We start from the raw sequence: 8,581 nt of genomic DNA, 5'->3' as shown, positions 1-8,581 counted from the left end.
TCTGCACACAAGCACTGCGACTGATTCAGTAATTGTTGCTACAAATAAGTAACAGGGACTAAAATATGGACTTGACTTAATGGAGAAAGTGGAAAGATGAAAAGTCAACTCTTAGATACTTGACACTGGAAAATAGGTCACACTTCAGATACAATGGAAAATATTTGGTCAAATTGTTATCTGATGAACTTTGTTGAAGCAAACTATACACTGACTGAGGCTGTACTGTTGGGAAGAGTGAGGACTGATTGGAATGTTGGCTAGTGCCAGCTCTATTGCCACCTTCAGGAAAATTCTACAAGAGCTAGATGAACCCAGGTGAGAGGTAGATAGCTTGGAAGCACAGATGGGAGGAAAGGCCACTTTCGTAAGAGAAACACTCTCTCCCTACAGTCTAACATCTATATTGCCAGAGAATCCCCTAATTTGGGGCCTAAAAACAAAGAAACAAATAAACAAATTTCACACCCTAAATAGAAGCCATCACAATGGCAGCAAAGCAGCAACCTTAGCAAGAGATAAAACTGGTAGGCAGCCAGGCAAATGCAACTAGTATGAAGGCAAAAATGCGATTAAGGATTTGGCCTTACCCCATATATATTATTTTAAATTAATCCAAGGCAATGACCATTAAGTTAAGGGAGGAGGAATGGGCAGAAGGTAAAGGCTATTCAGTAAACAGAATATTCAAGATTAAAAACCTTCACTAGGTAAGATCTTTAGCTACAGTTACATCTGCAGGATACTGACTGGACACAGGTAATCTACTAACTTTTGGACAAAACAGTAGGTGACCAAACACCCAGTCTGGATTGCAAAATCTTGTGACTGTCATTGCTCCACTAAAAAAGGTATGAAACAATTCCCAGTCTCCCCCAACACACAATAATAGGCAGTTGCTTTTGAAAAGTACAACAGCCTGAAGGATCAGATCTGTGCAGCATCTCGGCAGAGCCAGGGACCATAAAAATGGAATGAGTGCAAGACTGGCTGACCCAGAGCTTACTCTGCCACTAGTTCGGGGAGGCCTTGCTATTCTTATCAGCAGGATTTGAAAATTTCTATGGATGTTACTTCTCTGTATTTTCTTAATCCTATCTTTTTCCAAATGGAAGGTTTCATAATTGTTAATCTATATTTTCTCCAATATTGTGCATATTTTGGGGACAGTTTACCTTTTAGTTAATAAATTGCCAGACAGCCAGGAACTACACATGGCCCTACTGGTGAAATTACCTATCATCAAGATTACATATCTTAAACTTTGAGTTGGATGCAGCAACTAGAAGAGAATTTGAGATGTCTTCATTGGAAAAGAGGTGGCTCTATTCAAGATAGCAAATGTTGTTAGTTCCCTACCAAATACCCATTCCCTTCTTCCTCATTATAACTCCTATTTTTTGTGTGACTGATTTGACTGATAGGATATAGCAGGAGTGACGGTCAGGAATTTTTGAAACCAGGTCATATGAAACCTTTTAGTTAGACAAAGTTTAGTAACGACATGCTCCAGTAATGTAGAAAATAGAAAATGGTCCTAATGAACTGATATATCAGGCAAAGGAGATTTCCAGGAAGAATGTTGAAAGTGCCAATTGTTTTCTGTTAGATGCATAGGATAAGATACAGATAGAGAAAGAATGAGCTAAAAAAGACAATATTCAGTGTTTTATAGAATTTAGAGGGAAAAGAAAAGAGATAGGATTTATTGGGCTCAAAAATAGAACTGTTTATCATCTCCAGTCTTTGTAGGCAGCAAGAGGTTTCTCAAAACAAGAATTGTCTTCAGGGCAAAACTCAAACCCAGAATATTTCTAATAACACGTACCAGGAGGATAAATTTCAGTTCAATGGTGCCTTTAGAGCACACTTTACTGACACCTCAGAAACATTTCTGGTAGGGCCTTAACCAACACAAAAAAGCTTCTATGAATATCACAAAGTGTCTTAACAGAAAATAGGGCTCCCAAGAATATTAAGGATATAATTCCACACTATTGAGTCTTTCAGCCTAAAATAAAAGAAAAAAAATTGTGGCGATGGCTTTTGTCTAATAGAGTGAACCCCAGTAAAACTGGACTAAAAAGAATAGAGGCAATTCACAATAAAAAAGAGCCCTTGGGGACTCCAACCTTCTAAAAGCAGCAAGTAGGCTGAGAAAGCTACTCAGCAGCAAACATAGGCCAGTTCTAAATGAAAAGAAGGGAAGTGTTAGAGAGCATAGCCAGAAAAATAGAAGGCAGACCCAAGTGTCAGACTCATTCTCGGGAAGCAGGACTCAGCCCCAATCAAGGAACTGGTGACATGTGCTCAGCTAGATTTCAGACTTCTTGTGGATGAGTGACTGCTATGTGCCTCCTGTCAGACCCCGCTCCCTTTTAAAATTGGAGTTGTTGTTTGCTTTGCAAATTTCATACCCTTGTATCACCACTGTAATATTGAGTGTGTTGAGTAGATAACTTACTGAGTTTATTGAGCAGATAACTTGTCTCTTTAGTTCAAAGATCTTCCATTAGAGAAAAATCATGCTTGAGAAACTGCATTTGAGAAACTGGACCCTCATCATCCCCTGAACATCATTTAAATGACGAATGCTACACTTTAAACCAATGTCATAATGGAATATAACTTGGGGGATATTGCAGAGGAATCAGTCTATTTTGCATGTGGAATGAACGAACATGAATACTGGTAGCAAGAGAACAGACTGTGATAGATAGTCTTCAGAAATGGTCACCACTGATTCCTTGTCTCCATGCCCACACATGACAAGGTAGGCTGTAATTTCCTCCCCTTGAATCTGAGGACACTTTAGTTATTTTCTTGACCAGAATATGTGTCAGAAGCAATATTCAAAAACACCTGAGACCAGGTCATTAAAAGTCTTGCAGCTTTCATTTTTAACACTTACTCTTGGGATGTTCCCTCTCAGAACCCAGCTGCCAGGCTATGAGAAGCCAAAGCCATATGTAGGCATTTTAGCTAAGTTCCTGGCCAACAGTCAGCATCAACTCAGCCACCTGAGTGAGTCACCTTGGACTCTGAGCCCAGTTAAGCCTTCAGATGCCTCCAGCACCAGCCACAGTCTGACTGCAATCACATGAGATATCCCAAGTCAGGACAGTCAGTTGAGCCTAGTCAATACACAGAAGCGTATGTGATGATGATAAATTGTTTTAAGATACTAAGTTTTGAGGAGGTTTGATGTGAAATAATAGACGGTAGGAACATCTGTTATCAGGACCAACCATGTTTCTTCTGGTCTTTTCCTTCTTCCTTTTTGCAAACAAAGGCATGATGCCTACAGCTGGAACAATCATCTTAAGCCCATGAAGGAAATACCAAAACATTTTTAGAGACCTTGACCCTGAATTCCTTGAGCTATAAATGAAGCACTATCAACCACAAACTTCCTGACTTCAAGACATGAGGAAAAAGAATCTCCTATTTGGGTTTTTGGTTACACACAGCCATGTACACAAACTGATACTCCAGGGATGAGGTGAATACACAAAATGATACCATAACGTGTTGTACTTCGCGAAACAGAGGCTGCTGGCTCAGCTTTGAGTTTTGTGGGCAAAGAAAACGAATCAGTCACACAGTTACAAAATTGCCAGAGTATATAAAATAAAAAAATCAAACTAGCTGTTCAATGGGAACCCAAACATTTCTGATACTGAATTGAAGTAAATATCTCTCATAGATCCTTGTAAAAAAAAAAGATATGGTGTGATGCAGTATACAATTTACTCATTGTTAACAAGTTAAATATGACATATTTTTCACAGCTATATATTTTTATAACATCTCTCTCATAATGCCAGACAGTCCAAAGCAATTCTACAAAATGAAAAACAATGAAGTCAAGTTTTACAGTTGTTGGTAGTCCAAATTAATCTAAGAATAAAATTCAGAATATAGAGAAAGTGGTGGCCAGTGATTTCTACTATCAATCTTTATAAAAACCTTCTTGCTACTAAGCTGTTGATAAACCAATCTGATAAAATCCAGCAGTATAAATATTGCATATAATTACAGATAGACACAAATGCTGATGTGGAGATAGAGTTAGCATTTTCTTACAAAAACTGAAGAGCCTAATTAGGATATGTACCTAGATAGAAGACTCTAATTCAATCTGGAGATTGGCTGAGATAGTAACCAGTAACAAAATAAGGGTTTTCTCTTAGAACATTTCTGTTCATTTCACAACAAAAATGGCAAACTGATATACTAATGATCAAGCCCATAGAGTATATGTCCAATAATTTTAACTTGGAAAAAAATTAGATTGGGTACTGCCAAGTGTCCTCTTGGACTGTATGTATGTATGAACATGGTGTTGATTTGGATACAGGAGGTGAGGGAAATGCTAAGGATGACTTTCCCTCTGGTCTCTGTACTAGCAACAGAGTGACACTGACTGACATTTATGACACCTTTATAACAAATGTATGGAATTTCAGAGCATAGTTGTGAGGCAATAAAATCATAGTATGACCTTATTTTCCTACTGTTTGTTTCCCTGTGCCTCGATTTCCTCAACTCCTCAAATTTATTTTATCTTTTTATTGTATATACATTTATAAACAACCTTATCCTTTCTTTGGAAACTGAGATTTACATTAGTAAAAATAAATTTCCTAAACCCATATTCAGTAGGCCATTCTGCTTCTTTATAGCTGTTTGATTTGGAGCAAATTCTTCAAATTTTCTGAGCCTCAGTATACTTGTCTGCAAAATGAAAATAATAATCTGAAAGAGCTACTGTGAGGACTGAATGAATTAACAAGTCTAAAGCATTTAGCACACTCGTGTTGTTAGTCTGAACTATTAGTTATATGTGGAGAATAAGAGACTGTGGAAAAAAAAATATGGAAGACAACTAAATTGAGGAAAATGATGGAGCCAGAATCCAGTACAAATCTGTTAGTCTCTGAAGCTCTGCTCTTAATCATGATGTGGTTAATCTTCAGACTGGTAGAGGATCTCAATCTGAGATTACAACAGAATCTTTTATGGAGCTTTCTAATTGTACAGATACTTAGGCCACTCCCTATACTGATATAACATGAATTCTTGAGTGTGGGATCAGCACATGTATATAGTTTTTAAAATTTCCATAGGCTAGGAACCATCATACTTTCTGCAGAAAAGAAATCTTGCTCTTCAACACTTCTATAAAGAGTCTCTTTGGTCCTGCTAATAGTTTTGACTTTCAGGTCCCCAGATATATTTGTTTTTTTATACCGTGTACATCATAAAGGAGTTAAAAGTAAATAAAACTGTGAACAGATATCCAGAGTGGGTTTCTTTCTAGGAATAATGTTAAGTACCTTGATAGGCAACTAATTCAGGAACAATAAACAGTGGACCTTTATGGATGCTAAAAATACGTTTGATTGATCTACCCCTCAAAGTCTATTTTACCATAGAGAGTTGAAAAAAGAAAAACACTCAAAACTATGGGATATTGTGAAATTAAATTCACTTATCCGTATCTTGAAAACAGAAGATTGAAATCCATTAGAAAAGATGAGCCAGAGAATTGGGATGATTACTTTTTGGAGCCCAGCTTGCCATATTCCAAGAAAGAAATAATTATCAACAGAAATGATATAGAGTTTGTCTTCTCTGGAAGCCTACACCTATTGATTTTACCTTAGATCTTAGGATTTGTTAAATCCATAGCTCTGGGCATGGTGTAATGCAAATTTGAGAAGCCAAGGGCATCTAATTAAAGGTCACATGTTTGTTGCTTAGAAACAAGTAAATCTGCAGGCTTCTTGGACCTCCTTGACTACACTGGTGCTTGTCTACCTAAAATTTAGGTCATTTGTCTACAAGAAGCTATTGGCCCACATGAAGCCTACTGGGTAAAATACAGTTGGAATTTTAGGGAGGGAGATTAGACCCTGCACAGATGAAGAGTAACAACAGAGTCAGTGGGAAATATACGTAAAACAAAGGGATAAGAGCTAAAGTCTGAAGCTTAAAGATTGCCATCCTTCCTGTTTTGGAGATAAAGGATTAAAAAACAAAACAAAACAAAACAAAACAGCCTAATCACCCTATGTAAAGAACTTTCTTCAGGCTAGGGGGTGAACAGAGTCAAAGGATAAAATAAATTCCTAATCCTTTTTAAGTAATTAAAATAGGTATGAGGCCAGGTTGCCCTAAAAAGGACCCTGGCAGATTAAGAGAAATAACTGTCAGAGATATTTGCTTACTTTGCTTCAAATGCCTATTTGAGAAAAACTCCCTGAGTAATTTTGCCTTATCCCTGATGACATATCATGAGTATTGAAGGAACCTGTGTAATTAGAGTGGAGAGAAATCCAAGTAAAAACACATATATTTAGAGTCAGATGAAAAATAGAGCCAGAAACCTGGCTAGAGATCCTATACTATGCTCTATAATAGGATCTTTTAATGAAATATGCAGCATCCATTGTTTCTCAACCAGCCAGACATGAAATTTTTGGGGAAGGTCCCTCTTCTATCTTCTTCCCTTCTGCCTTTACCTCTTGCCTTGTAACATGCTATTGATACAGGCAGGCAAAATATATTATAGACTGTGGATTTAAAAATGTTCAACTTCTGATGTAGGGACTGATGTGAAATTACAGGGACTATCAAACATCTATCTTAGTAAATCAAGCATAGCATCTGTACTGAGAATAATTTTTGCTGGATTCTTATAAGTCACTGAGGATAAAGCTGTTTATGAAAGCCATCCTTGAAAGTGCTGGGATAGGCTGAGGAGTATTGGGGAAATAAGTATTCCAATCACACATGTTTATGAAATGGATTATTTTAAATACACTCATCCCTTCAATAATTTTTCTTACAAGTTCTTTTACCTTCCAACATGAAACAATTTTTCCTTTATTGCTTCACTTTAAAAAGTAAATTAGGTAAAACTATATTGAATAAGCAAAAATGAATAAAACTAAAACTAAAATAGAAAAAAAAGAAAGAAAAGAGGATAGTTGATAAAAGGTAATAGATTATATCCTTGGTAAACAACTAAACTCCAGAACCAGCAAGAAGCTGACAAGGTGTAGGTTGAGTACCCAACCCAAGAATTTGATTTCACAGTAGTAGTTACTTACCTAATAATTATGAGAAATTAGGCAGAAAGAAGTGACTTGATTTTCTAGCCACATGCAGTGGTTGGTCAGGCTTCCAGATCAAGTGTGGAAAGGCTCTATACTCCAAACCTATTCTTTCCCTCCATTTACTCCCCTCCTGAGCTATGAATGCAATTACACTAGTTTCCATTGATCTCTAATTCTTGGTTAGGCTCTTACTAATAAAACAGCCAAAAGGAGGTACAAAAGGGAAAGGAGAATAGTTAACATGTTTTCAAACATCAAGATATCACCAGCTATTTTATAATGTATATTTAGCTTTGTAGGTGAAAATCCTAACCATTTTATCAGCATGCTTATTATGCATCTAACGAAAATTTATTTACATAGCTAAATAAAATTTTGTGTACTATCTGGCACTTTAATCAAAGTGTGACTTATGATGATGATTAAAATAGTAGATTTGCAGTTCAGGAATGACTATATGAAAGTAATGAAATAAGAGTGTTTTTAACCAACATGTCAGAATTTCATATTCAGTTAAAAGATATTCTTTTTAAAGTAGTAACCTAGAGAAACTGTATATTTCTTATAAAGTTGCTGCCACAGCTTAAAACATTGGGTAACATCCCCTTTTAAAGCCAAGTTGGAGATCATGTATGAAAATTATCATTGCTTTACGTTACCTTAATAGTTTTTTTATTTTCTGACAGATTTGATTCTTATTTCCATTTAGTTTTAATGCAAAAATCAGTTTATAAATAACAGCAATTGTTAAATGAATTACCACTACTTCTAAGATGCTATATGATTTTCAAATATCACAGAATGTTAGGTATGGGGCTAAATATACTCAAAAACTATGTTCTGTTTTAATAACATTTTTAAATGAGGAAACTTCATATAAGAAATCTGGAGTCTTGGCTTCTCTTCGAAATTAAAACTAAAATATTAAGCAACACTGGGTAAATAGTTCCTCATAATAACTATTAGTGGGAGCTGAACAAAGGCTGATCCCTTTAGAAGAGGAAATGTATTTTCTCTTTAGTTCCTGCTTACACAATATACACAAGTACACTGACATCAGGGGGACTCGGCTCACTGTGGTAAGTCAGTTAGCGTATACGTAAAACTAAGTTGGCATTTTAAGTGGCCAAATACTCCAACTTACCTCATTGCTATAGGATTACCTAACCTTGCCTTGCTGAACTCTAGAGTGGCCCCAGGGTTTGTTTTGGCCAATAAAATGTAGATGGAAATGAAATCTATCACTTTAGGGCAGAAGCTTGTGAACTAGCATGCAGTTCACCACATGTGGACATTTAGCTACGAGGCAGTATTCCAGGCAGAGGTTTCTCCATCAGCCTTGGCCCTGGAGAAAAGACAATGAAGAGCAGAATCACAGTCCGTAACAAATGGGCAGGGTAATGAGAAATAAATCTTTGCTGTTAGCCCACTGTGACTTGGGGACCATCTGTTACTAC

Source organism: Balaenoptera acutorostrata, chromosome 2 (assembly GCF_949987535.1).
Source record: "Balaenoptera acutorostrata chromosome 2, mBalAcu1.1, whole genome shotgun sequence".
Lineage (NCBI taxonomy): Eukaryota > Metazoa > Chordata > Mammalia > Artiodactyla > Balaenopteridae > Balaenoptera > Balaenoptera acutorostrata.
Note: the sequence above shows the minus strand (reverse complement) of the source record.